We start from the raw sequence: 18,828 nt of genomic DNA, 5'->3' as shown, positions 1-18,828 counted from the left end.
TTTTGCTTTACTGGAAGTAAAGGGCCCAGCCCAACCCCTGAAAAACCACCCCATACCATATCTCTCTTTCATCAAACTTTACAGCTGGCACAATGCAGTCAGGCAAGTAGCATTCTCCTGGCATCTGCAAAAAACAGACACACCCATCAGGCTACTGATTCATCACTCCACAGAACAGGTTTCCACTGCTCCAGAGTCCAGTGGTGGCTTTACATGAGGCTGCTCACCCATGGAAACCCAGTCCATGAAGCTCCCGCTGATATTAATGCCTGTGGAAGTATGCAACTCTTCAGCTATGGAATCAGCAGAGCGTTGCTGACTTTTACACACCATGCACATCCGCATTTGTGACCCTGCTTTGTGATTTTTTTTTTGTGGTCTTTCAACTTCATGGATAAGTTGCTGCTTTTCCTAAATGCTTTCCAATAATACCACTTACAACTGACTGTGGAATATCTATCAGGGATGAAGTTTCACAAACTGATTCATCCTGCAGTACCACACTTGAATTCCCTGAGCCTGAAACATTGCAGTTTTAAATGAAAGTGAGCGGTTCTGGATGTGCATTGTTGTATTTGCACCATGACAGCAGAGGGAAAAATAAGCAATGTGCCGCTAAAGGTGCTCTGATGGGCAGTAAAAGTCTTATGGACAGAATAGATGTCAAGTGAAACGTACATGAAGTGATGTGGAAAAGAATAGAATATTAGTGAAGTGAAACAGAATAGAATAAGAAAACAACAAAACCAATTAATTTACAATAGAGATGTGGTAACATGAAAATGAACAGAAATGAAATTAAGTGAATCTTGCAAAATAGAACAACACTGAAGTAAAACACTGGGGCAACTCTTCTGTTACCTTTGCACCTTATCTAACCCATAAATGGTGCATATTAGTACCTCACATAAAGTGTACATATTAGTTCCAAAACAATACACAGTAGGCCTATACCTTTTGAAAAGATATCTTCCCAAACACAGCTTTATTTCTGAGAGTGCAGGACAGAAATGAAAATAAAATAACATTGAAGCATGGCCATAACCATGTCTTGATTATTGGTGGGGAACTTACAAAATAGAAGGGAAGCCGAAAGAACAGAGTACAGAAAAGTGCTGTGAATTTTTCATAAATGACAATAGATTAGAATAGAAATAAGGTGATGCGAAACAGAATAGCAGCGCTTGCAAAATATAATAGAACACTGGTGGAGTGCAACAGAACAGAATAAAATAGAAATGATGTGAACTTTCCCCCGGAGAATGGTGCAGAAGCGTACAGAAGTGAGGTAAAAGTTGGAGAATGAGGTAGATTAGAGGAGTGAAGGGAGATAAAACAGAATTGAATAGCATCCTTCCGTGTTTCCTTGCTCTTTTCTCTGTGAATGTTAAAGTTACTGGCCTGTGTGGAGTTTCCCGCCCCTCTCCAGCGAGCATGCTGGGACTGGGATGTGTGTTTTACTCAGGTCAGGAATGGCGTGTTAAGGACCGCACGCGCACACACACACACACACACACACACACACACACACGCACGCCCGCGCACACACACACACACACACACTCCCTCTCTCTCTCTCTCTCTCTCTCTCTCTCTCTCTCTCTGTAGGCGCGTCAACAGCTCGCGTGTGTGTCGCGGCGTCGCTCAGGAACTCAACAGGAGCCCGACCTTGACAGACTGAGAGACCGTCCTCCTCATCCTCATCCTCGGCGCGAGGTCCAGTTCAGCTCGCGTGAAGCTCAGCTGGTACTTCCTGGTAAGAGTTTAGTTTCATTCCCTCCTGTCAACTTCAAAAACTTCACTTTTACAATTTACTGTCACGCGACAAGGACTTTCTGCGTCTACGAGGAGTTGTGTATCCGACTAACATGTTCTGACAGCAGAAAGAGCTGAGGAAAAAGTTGACAAAACTTTGGGCTAGTTTGTGTTAGCGCGCTAGGCTAATGCAGCTGTGGCGGTAATTCACCCGAGACAAACATCTAAATGATTTGATTTCACGCTCAAAAACGCGTTAATCACTCGGTCGGTAACTTACACTGTTGAGAAAGTTAGTTTGAAGCTGTTTTAGAGGGTGTCGGTTGTGGTTTTAGCAGTGACATGGCACTGTGCGTTGTGTTGTGGCTAAGCTAACGTCTGTCAGTGTGACACATGCGCTAGAAATGTGAGGAGAAATTGATTTTTAATTTTTAATTACTCTGACACTGGCCATATAACCTTCATTACTATTTTACTTTCTTTTATGTAAAGCACTTTGAATTACCATTGTGTACGAAATGTGCTATATAAATAAACTTGCCTTGCCTTGCCTAAACCCACATAGCAAAGGTATTTAATACTGGTTTTCTCTAGAAATGTCACAAAAAAGCTGTTTATTTGAGAATTAGTCATTTCGTACTTTGGCAACACTTTCCAGCTTTTGACAGCAACACGTTGGTACTTGTTTGTGATCTTGATGAACCCTGTTTATAATATTAACTAACAATGACATAGGTGAATTAGGAGGAAAGTTCACCATTACGTCTTTTTGGCACTCACATTTTATGTTAGAAGAGGATATTGTAAGTTTAAGCAATATTCTACCTCAAAAACCCAGTGGAAGGACAGTGGCTTGCTGTTTGGTGAATTCTGGGTTTGTCAGATTCACATTGGAACATGAATCAGCACAAAAATTTAAATAATCATGGCTGTGGCTTGGCTTGTTGTAGCATATCATTCACTCTGAAAGTTATCATTTACTCACTCTCATGTCTTTCCAAACACGTGTTATAAATTTGATATTAGAATGGGAGACTGAGTCATCTTTTGGTTGTCATTGTTTGATGGATGCAATGAAAGTAAATGGGGACCACAGCTGTCAGTCACAACATTCTACCTAAAAGTTTGTTTTTGTTTTCTTGAGTTCCATGGAAAAAAGCATGTCAAACCTCATGAAGCAACTTGGGTGTGTAAATTATAACACAATTCTCAGTTTTGCAAAATATGGAGTGAACATCGTAAAAACAGTCTTAAAGGGTGAGTTCACCCAATAATCAAAATTATGTCATTAATGACTCACCCTCATGTCGTTCCAAGTTCCAGTTTAAGATATTTTAGATTTAGTCCGAGGGCTCTCAGTCCCTCCATTGAAACTGTGTACAGTCTACTGTCCATGTCCAGAAAGGTAAGAAAAACATCATCAAAGTAGTCCATGTGACATCAGAGGGTCAGTTAGAATTTGTTGAAGCATCGAAAATACATTTTGGTCCAAAAATACTTGAAGTGGAGTATGTATATAAGGGCTTTAGTGGTGACAAGATGATTGACAGGCCAGTTTACGGTGATTGAATGCAACAACATCCATTAAAGACGTAATTATGATGTGGTAGTATTTGCCAAAACTGGCTTACTCATCTACTACACACTCAAAAGTTCTTCAGGAAAAGATTACATAGTGCTTTTAAGGCATAGTGTAAGTAGGTGAATTGGGACACAGTGTGTTACATCAGCCAGTCCGTAAAGTGGTTAGTATTTGGGATACTGTTTGGGATATAAAATATTTTGAGATCAGCATCAACCTCAAACCTCTAAGTGGCCCGATAAACAGAAATGTGAACTCTTTCATGTGTCAGTTTATAGTCTTTGCATTATTGCACATTTGGTCTTAAATTAAATTGCATTAAATAGTCTAATAACACTTAAAAACAATTATTGTGTAATTCATTCGATCAGTTTTATGTCGGTTTAATTAGACATTATTAAATTGAATTATTTATACTATAGCATTGCATATCAGCCACTCCACACTTTCAGTATTGCAGTATTCAGTTTTTCCATATTGCAGTAGGTTTGTATGATCATGTTTCTGCAGTGCCAGTACTTAAGATTTGAATTTAAAAAAATGTCTGTTTGGGTATCTGTGTTTATTACACGGTAGAGCTGCAACTAACGATTATTTTTTCTGTCGACTAATCTATTGGTTGTTTTTTCGATTAGTAGACTACTCTAATGATTATTTTTATTACAATAAATAATTAATCTAATGTTCTTTTTTTGATTAGCTAATGAATCCTTTGGATTACTTTACAAAAAAATATAAGTAAAACTTCTAATATAATATTTCAACCTTTATTCATTTTCAACCAATGTGGTTGAAGTTTTTACAGTATACAATAATAAAGAGGCAAAGAAAATTATTTTACTATGGTAAATATGAGTTTACGATAGCGTTTATAATTAAACCACAGTAGCCACAAATTTACAGTTGTCCGAGACGTCATGAAATGTTCTTTAGCATCACAAACCATAAAATGTAGTCAGGGTTCTGCTATGGTTTAATAGCAGAACCCTCGAAAACAGGCGCGTCCGCAACGCATCGAGTTAAAAACATCTCAACTTCTCAGAATGCCGCAACCGCACAGCGGGTCATGTCACAAGAACTAACCAATCAGTTTTATCCTTTCCCGTAACAACGTTGAAAGCTCAGCTAATATGAAGGAACTGCTGATCATAGCTGTATATGGATTGCCATTTTGAAATAAATTTAGTAGCAGAGCTACTGCAAGCGATTTTTAGTGCTGCAAATCCATTTATCCTTTGCTGAAATTTCTGTGTCTACTTGGAGAGAGCACGTCTAGGAACGGCAGACATCCCAGGGGCGCAACTGCCCGAGCGCTTTGGAAAGAAGGAGAAAGCAGAGGAAGTTGGTCACCAGATCACATGGTAACTGTAACACCGGAGAGCGCCAGGAAGTTTTCCACCTAGGTGCTCGTGCGTCGCAGTTGTGCTGCCGTGGTACACCATATCGGTTTTTCTAAGGGAACAAATGGCCATCTTATTTGGCCTCTGTTTGAAGTATTCCCATACTTTTGATAACAGTGGTCTCTGTTTTTGTGATATAATGCAACTTTCTCCATTCCCAGTATGCCATTACGTGAGATGTAAACAGTGTGACACGTTGCAGCACTATTACACGGCTCTGTGGAATACTTGATTCTGACTGGTCAGTCGCGACATTCCGAGGTATGTTATCCCAGTTTGTTTTGTACGCTGTAATAGATTATAAAATATAACTAACGAACTGGTAAGGTTTTAAAACATTTTCGTCTTAATTTTTTTTTTTGCCTTAATTATTTCCGTGGTGAATTGTTGTGTAATAAATGGTGTGACTGCACATTTTCCCTTAAATATCTGTCTAGTTTGAATTTGCTGCTTGCATGCAACTGCTGTCTTCACGGAAGTTTTGCGTTCAAACATTTCAACTCAAATTAATATTTCATGTCTAATTATTGACTTATGTGGCAAGTAGCCATGTAATAAGCGGTATAATGTACATCCATGTGGTTGTTATCTCAGAATAAACCCCTACAGGTTTATTCTGAGATAACAACTGGCTGGATGTACTATATACCTTACTTATCCTACAAAATGATTGATACACAATTGATTCCATATTCCTGTGCAAAATTGTAATTTGTGTAACTTTATAATCTTTGTGTTGCTAGACAGTGGGTCTTAAATTCTTTTTAAAAGTCTCAATGTCTTAAATTTAATTTCCTTATTTTATAAAAATACTTTTTAAATTGATTATTGTGTAAAGAAATTATTAAATTAATCGATTTATGTCTGTCTCACTCAACATATAAATTGCATTATTTATGATATATCAGCCACTCAACCCTCTAGATATTGATTAGGCCACTGCAAAATTCATTTTGGTCGAATGCTAGATGTTTCAAGGTCAAGGATAGATATTGTATGGTCTTAATCGTTGAAGATTATGATGATTTTTGAAAATATCCATTCATTTTAGATTTAGTTGACTCACATATTTGGCCTTGTATGCATTTTCTTGATATTGTCTTTATCAGCATGTAATTACAACTTATATTTTAGGCTGATCTGGCACAATTTGAGTTTTCCTCTTTGCACATTTTTCCAACCTTTTTCGCCTCTCATTGCTTTAGATTTCCCAGGGGAATGAAGTCTTTCGTGGGATAATTACACGATGCATATGCCACTGTAGACACAGTAATAGAGATGCTGACAGACTGCATTTATCACAAAATATGTGAAAACTGGAGTAAATATGCACTGTGATCCAAAAGAACAACCTCAGTGTCTTCGTACGGACTGCTATCGGCATTTCTTATGTCCTCACTGCAAACGACACTTAATATTTCACACAGGATGACACCGAGAGAAGGCAAGAGGATGTTTGTTTTGAAAGCCTGTCTCTCTTAATACGTAATACCCAGAGTGTTGCAAATAGCCAGGCACGCCAGCTTGGCATACTAACACTCATCAGCTTTCTGCCGAGTTTCTTTGGCGCAAGGGATGTCGTGGTCTGTGGCTGGAGTGAGACGTAACACCCCCTTGTTCTGGGATCTTGCACGACAGTACCCTGCTCTCTGCACTTAATCAGTCAGGGAAACAAACAGCTGGCTCGAGAGCTGCAGGAGGAAGATGTGGCGCTTTTTTTTTCTCTTTCTTTTTTTCAGAAGTCATGCCAAGTTAGAACTTGAAAACCTTTGGCGGTGTCTTTGCAGGGCAGTGAATAAAAAAAAAACTTTACACGTGTTTGAAGCCAAGCCTGGAAGCTCGCGGGGTGTTTGAACTGCTCTGGAAGGTCTCGAGAAGTGGGCCAGTTCCTGGGCCCCGCCGCGAGCAGGCATTGGTGGGGGGCCGAGGGGGCGTAAACCGAGGGCGAGTGCCACCATACTGTGAAGGCTGGGCTAGTGGCCAACATTGTTGACAGTTTAACAGTGAATATTTTACAGCACAGCATACTGCATGCTGTAAACAGTGGTGAGCTACATAAGGCTCTTTATCGTACTTGGGAAGCCTTGAAAAAAAAACAGCATCTTTAAGCCCCGTATTAGAATAAAGCAGATGGCTTGGGCCAGTGTGGCTCAAGAAAAAGCAGGAGATGAAAGCAGGCCAGTTTCTTTGAACAAGGAGTCTGTCACATTACTATCTCCAGGTCTCCGGGTCAAACAGTGTACTGTGCCATGCATTTTTTTCCCCACATCGGCTTTGGCCAAAAATATCCCAGGGAATCTCATTAATATTGATGTGTGATGTTGCAAGCATTTTAACAGGCCAAATGTGTTTTTAATGGTTAAGATCTTTTATTATCTTCGAAGTGTTTTTTTTTAACTGTCATTTGTCTTGACCATTTGTCATCTTCGACCATGAAAAGTACAACAGTAGGAGAAACAAAAGACAATATCTGCTGACTTTCATGGTGGAATAGGGTAGAATTTAAATTACTTTAAATAAGTAAATAAAAAATAAAAAAACTTTTTATTTTCTAAAAACCTGAACAAAATTATTGAGCAAAAATAAGCATAAAGGAGTGGCATTTTGGCAAAACTGTTGCGCTTTGTGTTTATATATATATATATATATATATATATATATATATTTGGGCTGTCAACGAATATTCTAAATTTGAATATGTATTGGAATAGTTTAAAAAAAATGAATTTCGAAGGTGAAAATTAATATTAGAATAAAAAAAAATGTGGAAAAAAAGGCCCGCGGTAGTAGAGGCGTGGTTGTCTGCTTTGCGAGTGGGTGCGCTAGCATGCCTGAGGGTTCAGGGACAGGTCACAGGAGTCGCACTGTCTGGGACAGCATCTCTGCTGAAAGTTGACGTGTCTTCATGGAAGATGGCAGCAAGTGCAGAGCCCAACTCGACCGCAGTAGAGAAAATTAGGTAAAATTGTTGACCCGCGAGATAAAGTTGTATGCAAGCTATTTAAGATACAGTTAGCATACCATTCGACCACTAGCAACATGAGATCACATCTCAAAAATGTGCACCCAAATGAGCATGGCATAATGTGTGGAACTCCAGCTACACAGTCACGTCTTAACACTTAACGTTACTTTGCATCGCCCGCCGCAAGCTCTTTGTCTGCAACACGACAAGAGGCCATAGCGGATAAAATAATTTCGTTCATTTTTAAGGACATGAGACCAATCAGTATCGCGGATGGGGGCACGCTTCGGGGAGTTCTGTAAAGCAATGCATCCAAGGTTTGATTATTTATCGTTTCATGTCAAGGAAAAGTTCCATGTTTACCACAGCACAGCTCGCTCGGAGCATTCAATGTCAGTTCTATATGCTGTAAAACTTAAATTAATATTAATAATATTTGTTTCAATCACTGAATGAAGCCTGCTATATTTGGGACAACAGTCGTGACCTTAAATTGCTTGCACAAAAATTTGTTTGTTCATTTAAACCATTATGCGCAGAGAACGTGAGGGTGAGAGAGCGTGAGGTCTGCAGTCTTGGCCATTAGTTGCTTTCCTTGTTTTTGTGTAGGTAACACGTTGTCATATATGTTTAAACTTAAATAGACTATCTATACAATTAGTTATGTCTCTTTGTATTATTTTTGCCTGTTATTGACGTAATGCGCGTCATTGACAACATGCGCAACCAGATGTTGGAATAGTTCGAATATTCGTGTATTTTTTAGAGGGAATATTCGAACGTCAATTTTGAGCAATTTTGACAGCCCTAATATATATATACATTGGTCTTCCAGCTGTTCCTTATATGTACATGTAACTTTTCTGGCCTCTTATTGCTACCTGTCCCAAATTTTTGGAATGTGTAGCTTTCATGAAATCCAAAAGGAGCCAATATGTCTCACTTTCAACATTTGATATGTTATCTATATTCTATTGTAAATAAAATATAAGTTTATGAGATTTCTAAATTATTCCATTCCTCTTTTACTCACAATTTGTACAGTGTCCCAACTTTTTGGAATTGGGCTTGTGCGTATATGTGTGTGTGTGTGTGTGTGTGTGTGTACATGTATATGTATGTGTATATATAATATATTAGGGATGTAAACGATTAATCGATGATTGATTAATTGTCGATAAGAGATTGATCGATTAAGGCTGTCGATGGTCGGTTAACCGATGTAATGTTGGGCTGTGTGCGGCTCGTGCGCAGAACACGTGCGAGCGGCTGTGAGTGACGGTATATAAATGCATCATCATTAATTCACAATGTACTCATTAAGCTTTTAATGTGATTTTAAACTTTAAAAGTACATTAAAATAGAAACAACACAAAAGTTATTCAACATGAAAAGCAATAGAAATGTAGTAACTAACTCATTTCATCAGATAACTGCACTATGCAGGGCTGCGGGACACAGGACAGATAGACTATTCATTCCTACAACTTGTTAATTCGTTCCTACGACTTATTCATTTGTGGCAATTGTCCATGTTTCATTAATTTTGTTCCCTAAGTAAGCCATTATTTAACTGAAATAAGGGAACAAATTAATAAATTGAACGAATTCTTAATTCATGAAATCTTTCATTTCCCTTCCCATGTTTATCACACACAGTAAGAGATGCCATTAAAAGTGAAAGATAATAAAATAAACCTGCGAAATTAGAGGGTTAGACTTTGAAGATTCAAGAAAAGAAACCGCTATACCAGAACAAAGCCACATAAATGAAGGCTATGTCTTGAACGGCATCCAGAGGCATGGTCTCGATCTAACATTTTCCTAAACCTATAAAAGCACAAATCTTCTGTTTTTATTGTATGTGCGCACAAATGAAAGTAAACACTTTTGCGATAAAGTCTCTGTCTCAGCTGTTTCGATCGTGCCGGAGCCTGGAGCACATGTATATTCTACATTCAACCTTACATCGCAGTCTGTTCATTATCAAAATAAAATACAGTCAACTAAACATTTAAAAGGTTACACTGGTCAGTTTAAATAGACCAGTATACCGGTCCACTCTGCTGTTATGCCAAGGATGTTTTTGCTCAAATTAAGAGTATCATCTTTTCCATCTGTAATGTGCGAATGTGTAAGAAGTTTACATCATAAATAATAGTTTAACATTCAAATGCATTGCGAATATGGGAACATTTGGATTTAAGCCAAATGAGACATGCATTAAGCTCCAAATAAATCTAGCCAAACCCGCGCTCGCTCGGCCTCGTCTGCACGCACTCACTGTCATGATCTAATGCACTGTATGCCGGATTTTTAAAAAGAAATAGGCTAGGCCTAACGAAATGCAAAAATTCTAAATCTGACATTTTCTAGAACAGAATCCAGCAGGATCAAATTAATGTGAGCAACAGTGTTTTGCTGCAGCAGCGCCGATGTAAGCAGTTCACTCACTGCGCAGTGCAGTCACATGCGTTCCACAGTTACGTTTGGGATAATTTTATTTTAAATGCCATAATGTCAGTTGAAAACATTGCAATTGTGTTTTAAAATACAACAACGAACACCAAAAAACCATTTAAAGAAGCGCGTTCATCGCTCAACAAGTAAAATGACCTCAAACGTATGGCGCGCTCTCTTCATTTTATCAAATGATCATAATCACATATTCATTTTTTAATCCTGCTACTAGCATTTTATTCAGGCTAAAACCCCATTAATATAAAAAAGGTGAGAAAGCATTTTGTGTGTGTGTGGCTTTTAAACATCCTGTCATGCCGGTGATTGCTGCCTGCAATAGATGCATTTTGCAGCATTATGGTTAACGATTAATCGATTAATTGATTGTTAATTTAAATGACAATCAATCATGGAATTAATCGATATTTTACATCCCTAATATATATTATTTAAAGCTTTTTGTATCAACATACAGAACAAAATATTACAGTTGCCATACAGCTTGGAATCGACAATGTAGTTTGGGCTCAAATAAACGTATACCTACCAATTGTATAACATGGAAAACTCAAACAACCAGGTTTAACCCTTTCGCACGTGAGTTTAAAATATTCTATCGGAGACCCCGGCGTGAGTGTCTTTAGGCGACAGTTATTTTATAGTGTGCCTTATTGTTTCCATGGCGACGCGTCATGCTTGACATGTGACAACACAGCCATAATAGATCTGTATTGACACATGATTCTCTTTTATTTCAGTTTTCCTGTTTTATTCAAAATATTTGCAAACAGACTCACTATATTATGAAATATCTTATTACGATTCTGAAATATGTGCAAGTAAATATATTTGGTAGCTTAAACACTTTTATATCGCCCGTGTTAGTTGATCTATACCGGGTGATGGGCGCCGCCATGTTAGTTCACGCTGAATTCGAGCTGTGGGATTTACAACACGCAAATTCATCCTCTCCTCCCGAAGCACGTTGATGTAGGTCTCCGGTAAACTCGGAGAAGGACAGGGTAAACTTTATAGTTACCTACACAATCTGTATATGATATCAATAAAAACATGAAGTCAAATTATATTTGTAAGGATCATTGTGACGAGTGGGGCAGGGCCGAGAGACGTGGGAACAGGAGCGAGGCCGGTGGAGTGATTGAAAATGAGCGACACCTGCTCGACCCACTGGTCTCGAGTCCCACGGAGGAGATGGAGGGATATAAAACCGGAGCGACGACAGTGACGAACGAGAGAGGACCGGGCCTGGATTTTAGTTTGTGTTTTGGTTTTGAATTGTGCGCGTCAGTCGCCCGTGAGGGGCTTACGCGCTGTTTTGTGTTTATTTTGATTATTAAAACGTTATTTGATTGTCCGCCGGTTCCCGCCTACTTCTTCCCGAGATTATGAAGATTTAATTCGTTACAATCATTATTGCCATTTCCACAGACATCAGCGTGTCTTTTACGAACTGTAAATGTATGGTTTTGCTAGTACTAGTGTATTTAAATGTCTTAAACCTAAAATAAGCATTGTATGGTTGAAAACACTGAATATGTTTGATAATATGACAAGCGCTCAGCGCGTCTGATCAGGCTCTGCGCCAGTCAAAGCGCGAAAGCGGATTTAAATTCAGCAGTTGATGACTTGACGCACTGAACGTTCTAATCACACCAGTGTGTGTATTATCTTTCTCGCAAGGGTCATATCAAGCAACAGTGTGCAACAACTGGCTTGGTGGAAAAGGGGTAATAAAATACAAAGCAAACCAAGCCTTACGATCTTCGTACAACTACAGCGTTTTTTTTCCCAGCACCTTTATTTCACATGAAAAGGGCAGATCCTTTGCACCCCATTAAAGATTCACCAAAGACATTCTTTTTAAGTTGTGCTCTGTGTTCTGAGGAAAAAAGCGTTGGCTGATAGTGGTATGAGATGGTTTGAGTTTTACAGATGTATTTTCATGAAAGAGGTGAAGGGCAATTGATGAGGCCTAAAAAAAAATTTGTTTGGTTCCGGTTTCCGACCGACCCTGTCAATTTATGTGCGACCCAAATTTATTTTATGAGACTGGGGAAGAACGGTCTTTCACACATCGTTAATTAAATTACAGTTTCCTTTAAATGCTGTTTTACACTTAAGTAATCCATTAAAAACCATTAAGTATTGCATCAAAACCCTTTAACTGTCAATTCCTAAAGTGAGCTATAACTTAAGGTTTGGAAATCGTAACATTAAGAGAAACACCGGGGGAGGGGGGAGTAAACAATATATCGCGGAACAGAGAGGGCACTGACAACATGCTGACAGACAGGACATTAACATTACCAGCTTACTTTTAATATGAAACAAAGTATCATTTGGTTATTTCACCTTTCAAATGTGGTCATTTTTTAAAGAAATGTAAACAATAAATACCGTTTTGTGGCTCTTGAATGTGTCGAACAGATCGCTGTAAGTTAGATCATCAGTTAAAACTAACTGATCGTCTCTTGCTTCTAGTTAATTTATAGCATCAAAATCAAATAAACCACATAAATGAACATAACAAAGAATGTTGTTTGACTACAAAAAGATGTCTGTACACTCCGTTTTTCAAGTTCAAATCCTCCATGTTAATCTACTATGAGATCGCCTGTCAAACTCCCGCGAAGGCTTTTTGTGTGTGTGTGTGTGCGTTTTGCGTGTCTATGGCAACAACAGACTTTAAACGGGAATACAGAATCACTGTCGTAAAAGTACCGGTACACACATTTAAAATCAGCGCGCGTGTGTGTGTGTGTAAAACTGCCACTGGAGAAAAAATAAATAAATTAAAAAAAAATAAATCCCTACCGACCAATGACCTCAACTGACAACCAACCGGAACCAAACTTTTTTTTTTTTTAGGCCTGAGTAAGTGTAGAAGGGTTTCAGAGAAAGGAAGTTTCTAATGGTAGGTGTGGAAGAGAATAGTACTCTCAGGGTTTCTGTGAGCACCTCACGGCAGGAACGGCCAATAATCAATAAATGGCCCCATTGAGCACCCCTTTGTGACTCCTGTTCAACATCCATTCCATTCTGTTGAGTTCCGTTCACCGTGGCTGAACTTTAAAACAAAATTCCCCTTCTTTTTTTTCCACTTTTAATTGCCACTATTTAATTAGCAAGGTTGACTCCTCATCCTGAATATTTTTTTTTTACTTGCAAATTCTGCGCAGGATACACATGTAACTGCCAATGATCAGCCCATACGGCATCAAGAAACCCAGCACAATTTCCAAAAAGTGCTGCAGTAAAGACGAATTAGTTGACTAGTTTTTCAGACAACCTAGATGATTAATTAATTGAGACTTTTCATTCAATACTAAAATATCGCACATATTGGTTATAATATTAGATTTTCTTACGTATATAACGGATTCATTTTAGAATTTAATAAATGTTGAATTTTTTTTTGCAGATTTTTATTTAGCTTTTATTTCATTTTTTTATTGAATGAAATATTGCAAACACAAATATTGTGTTAAATGTTTATTTTGTATATCCCTAATTTTGACATGGTTTTTGTAAATCTGAGATATTACATCTCTTTGCATTATATCCCCTGTATCATTCAGACTTACAGAAAAACATGTTTCTTTCCTCGAATGAATTGTGACGTTGACTAACTGTCAAAGGCCACAGAAGAAATTGTGTTATTATGATATGCGTCTGATTATAGCATCATGAATATTCCAGAGAAATGAAGCATGATCAACATCTGTTGTTTTGGTTCTGAGTGATACAGAGCATAAAGGTAATAATGTAGCGTGTGTTCAGTGATTGCTGGGACGCCAACGAAATCATCGTCAAACTTTTAGTCACTCCATACACTGAGAAGAAAGGGCCCAGGGGCTAAAGATGGAGGGATATTCAGGACTGTAGGCTACTGTTAGAGTGATTGGAGCTGGTGGGCTTGACCTCTGGCTGCAGCAAATAAAAGGAGTTTATCCCTGAAGTGGAAGTTGTCACATGCCATTGTGGTCCGAGGTTAGCTGGAGAACTTTGTGGTCAGTGACATGTTTTAGTCCTCATTAGACCACGTGAAATGGCTTCTCCTGCACGTAGGGTCACGGGTACGGCCAGGGGTCGCAGGTCATAAATAACACGCAATTTTATAATGTAGGAAAACATTTGTTCAGTCTTTGAAATAGTTATCTGTGAAATTTGAAATTGAATTCCTACATAGAAAGGTACTTTAAAAGAGCCACATCCTAACGCACATCAATCCTGATTACTAACCAATTTTTATAACTTTTTAATTATTAACTTTTTCAGTATTGACTTAGCCTAGATATTGCAAATATTGTGGAAAATGGTTCATTTTTAACTTTATTAATACGTTTCAGTGTTGAATTAAGTATCACTCAAAGTTATTGGGCAGTGGCAAAGTTATCTTCTCTTGTTGTTTTTGAAGACCTGACGCACGTTATCTTCACTGTTTGGAGTGCTGGAGGGGGGAGAGGGGGGTTGCAGGAGGTGTGAATGGTGTTTTTTCAAACCTGCAATAACTCGTTCAGATCGTCTGCCAGTTGTTGATCCTCAACAGTGCTGGGGGATGGTGTTTTGTGCAGAAATTGGGTAGAAGAATTCTTGTTAAATTGAAACACTTCAATATTTTGTTATGTAAGTATTGAATGAAATATTGCACAAATATCGGGTAAAGCATTGGTTTCTTATTTACTCTTTTTAATTTGATTGGATTTAAATGAAATATGAATATGCTTATCAGCATTTATTTCCACTGAACTCACTGTAGTGCATTCTGGGAAGAGTACACACACTGCTTCCTCAGAATAGATGAGGTATCGCATTCAGTATCACTTTTTAGATCAGAGCTTTTGTGTTTCAGTGAAAAATGCTTTTTTCCCTCAAATTCTGTTCTTGATGACACTTTTGTTATTTTCGTACAAGACACTGTCAAAACAGGTGCCTGCAGGTGCGTGCGATCTAGCTGAGATCTATCAGATTAACATCTTTTATGCTGTGCTTTCTTCAGAAGTCAATCAGGAACTAACATTAAATCATTTGACAACTCATTGTTTTTGTCAGTCAATTATGTTCAGTTACAGAACGACTATCAAATGGTTTTTGTAATGTGAGTTTGAATAGCTTTTGTGGCTCTGCAGTTTGTCTGTGGGCTGTTCTTTACTATGGCGCAGTCAGATCAACCTGTTTGACCAGGTATAAGGTTGTCAAGTAAAAGACAATCATTGTTTGTTTAGTGAAACTGTATATTTGTTCTGTGTCTTGGTGTTAAGACTGTATATCATCTATTCTCTGTTTCTCAGTTCAGTGACTTTGTTAATGTATCACTGAATGGCAATCTGGTATGTTCTTTCATAATTCACTTTCAAATCAGGGTTTTGCTCTAAGTGTTCATAGAATGTACTGTGAAAAATTGTACCTGCATTTAAAAAAAACAAACATATTTCTGTCGGTCTCACATGTGGCAGGTGGGGTTTCAGGTTAAACATCATATTGAGGCCATCTATTAAGGTTTGCTGACACTTCACCACTCACTTTTTCCACTAGCGCCAGACAGTTGCACAAGCTCATTTTGTATTTAAACTATGATGCAGTGTGTGTGTATTAGGGTATGATGCAGTGTGTCTGTAGTATGGTTTGCTATAAATAACACGTAAAACAAACAGGGTTTAGCTAAAATATGTTTTTGTTGATGTTTCTGTGCACATTCTGGCTTCCCAGGCAAACAAGAGTGATGCAGAAAAAAAAAAAAAAAAACCTGGACAAATCATTCACTCTCGTTCAATGCGAATGCAGTATACTGGAATATGAGCAGTCATTTATTCCATCATCACCCGGGTGTTGATAACGCACACATACAGGTGTGACCTGGACAGCACATGCTGATATCGGTGTTTAAAATAAACTTATTTAAGCTTTGCCAGTTTAAACATTTAAGAGACAGAGGACGCGAGCTCACGCGCGAAGTGAGAAGATTTGTGCGTGCGTTCATCTGAAGCGCGCAAGCCCGTGCCTCAGAACGCACGCAAATATAAAGCTCTCTCTGAAGTATTGTTTAAATGGACAAATTCAGACAAAAATCATGTCAAAATGCCATCTTGGTAAGTATTCTATAGCAGACATAGCCGGCTGAACGTACTGTATCAGTGCATTCTCTTATAGTGACAGTCTTTATATTGATCGAACAGCTACAACAAAGAAATCACTCACTGCTCTTGATTGAAAAGCGTTTGTAAATTTAATAAAGAATAATCTTTAATTTATACAGTACAAAATGCAATGCTGTTTTACATTTGATTACTTTATTCAATTTATTTACCTAAAAACTAATGCTAGACTTACCTAAAAAAAACCAATAGATTTTTAACAAGTGATTTGTTTAACATTTGCATCATGTGTGGTGCACATGGAATAATAAATGTGTAACTTTTGAATCATGTTGTAGTTACATTTTCAAGTTGACTAGTTAAAAATCATAAAATTTGAGAATCGGTCAAAATTTTTTTTTAAATAGTTTTAGCTTTAGTTTCAATTAACAATAATTATCCTATTACATTTAAATGAAAATTTGGTTCTAAAATAATTGTAGACAAATATAAAAAAAAAAAATTACAATGAACATTAAAAACATCTTATTAACTATAAGAGGTCTAAATGTTTTCAATGCATTTTGAGGAAATGTTTATTCCGCACCCCATGTTATTCAAATCGGTCATCTTTGTGCAGACAAACAGGCTAGTCAAGTTACCTCTAATGGATTATTTGCATCACTTTAGGACTCCCTTCACCGTGCTCAAGCTCTGCACATCAAACAGCGTTCAGGGAGATGCGTGCCCCTGCAGGATAATTAACTGTTCCCTCTCAGACCCTACACTATAAAGCACCTGCAGGCTTGACAGCACACTCACAAAAGCTCGAGCCCAGAACTGAATCATCAGACTGGCCCTCGAGAAGACACACAAAAGGCAGTAGGCCGAGGTGGCCCGGGTCTATTGCTGCCCTGCCAGCTCTTCTGAGCACCGTCCTTTTGACTCAAGGATACGTAAAGTGGATCATTACACCTGCACGCACTCTAGCCTCCTACTCCATGACGAATGTTTGTCTGTGTGATGATTGAAGGAGCCAGACTTGGATGAGTGTGTTGCCGACCCCAAAGCAGAGGGGTAGGGCATCTGTAGTGCTCTCAAAAGCGTGCTCCTCTGAGACCTGCCGTAAAATAGAGTCAGGTATTAAAGGCAAAGGCCTGTGCACTACTTTGTGTGTGGGTATAAATCAAAGCCGGCCCTCACATGCAGAGGCCATTTGTGCTGTGCTATTTACTTCCGCTGAGAAATAATCATTACCCTATAAAATGTGAAAGTGAAAAATGTAAAGGAGGCCTATAAATAGGCATAGAACAAGAATATGGATGGCCGGGCCAGACTCCCTCAAGACCACAAGACTTGGTTCCTTATGGAAATACAATGGTTGCAGGCTAAAAGAAAACAGCCCTTTAGATGAAGCAGTGGGGATCAGCATTTTTAGATTTGCAGAATATTATTAAATTAGGCTGCATTTGTTAGTTTATATATGTAAAGCTTCTGGAAAGTTTGAGATTAATGCAATTATTTGTAATATTCTTACATTAATATAAGAGTGTAAATGAGCATATGGTGCATATATGCATTTGTGCAAAGCTTAATTAATACTGACATTGATTAAATCCTACATAGTTATAATTAAACCACATACATGATGTGAATCAGTAGAAAAATTACCTAGCAACAGCCAAAAACACCCTATATTTTAAAATACTTATCGGATTATAGTTACTGTTTATTGATTACACAGTTATGTATTATTCATGCAACATCAATAAATTATCATAATTTATTGATTCTCTCTGATTATTTTCTAAAATAGCCTACCACTTGTATGCAGGTGTAATGATCCACTTTAAGTCTTCCAGTTTTGTGGACATTCACACAAAGACAGAATATTGAGAGGCCACACAGCATTTGACTACTGGATTTACATAAATTGGTAACACTTTAGACTAAGGTTCCATTAGTTAATGTTAGTTAACTACTTTAGTTAATATAATCTAAGCAAGAACAATCCTTCTACAGCATTTATTAATCTTAGTTAATGTAGATTTCAAACATTTTCTAATGCATTATTCAAATCAAAAGTTGTGCTTGTTAAAATTAGTTAATGCACTATGAATTAGCATGAACTAACAATGAATAACTGTATTTTCATTAACATTAACAAAGATGAATAAATACAGTAATAAATGTATTGTTTACTGTTTGTTCATGTTAATTAATACATTAACTAAGTTAAATTCTGCTAAATGCATAAATTTTTAATTTAATTTAACTGAATTAAATTTTTAAATTTAACTAAGTGTTAACCAAAAATTTCACATTTAAGATGATGAACTACACATTAATGTTTATTTAAATTATCACGTTATGCAGGTTTTACAAAGTTTTCTTTCAGCCAAACCTCTTTCACCTAATATATTTACTTGAAATTGATTGATTGTTATTTTAACATCATTTATTTTAATGTTACAATTTTATGATTTAATTAATTATAAGCTTTTCATTAAACTCAAAACCCCCCTGCAGTTCCTTGACGTAACCCAGTTTGGGAAACCTTGATGTAATGC

The 18,828-nt window shown here is 37.6% G+C and overlaps 1 protein-coding gene across 1 annotated transcript in view; it reads left to right on the top strand.

Annotated features, from left to right (window-relative positions):
- Positions 1–1,545: 1,545 nt before the first annotated feature.
- The window catches only part of nek7 (NIMA-related kinase 7), an 83,972-nt gene continuing 66,689 nt past the window's right edge, over positions 1,546–18,828 (top strand). Inside the window, exon 1 of the mRNA XM_059544107.1 lies at positions 1,546–1,756. The gene's annotated coding sequence lies outside the window, so the exon portion shown is untranslated. The remainder of the gene's footprint in view (positions 1,757–18,828) is intronic.

The sequence above is a fragment of the Carassius carassius genome, chromosome 48, assembly GCF_963082965.1.
Source record: "Carassius carassius chromosome 48, fCarCar2.1, whole genome shotgun sequence".
Classification (NCBI taxonomy): Eukaryota; Metazoa; Chordata; class Actinopteri; order Cypriniformes; family Cyprinidae; genus Carassius; species Carassius carassius.
Note: the sequence above shows the minus strand (reverse complement) of the source record. Positions and strands in the feature narration are given on the sequence as shown.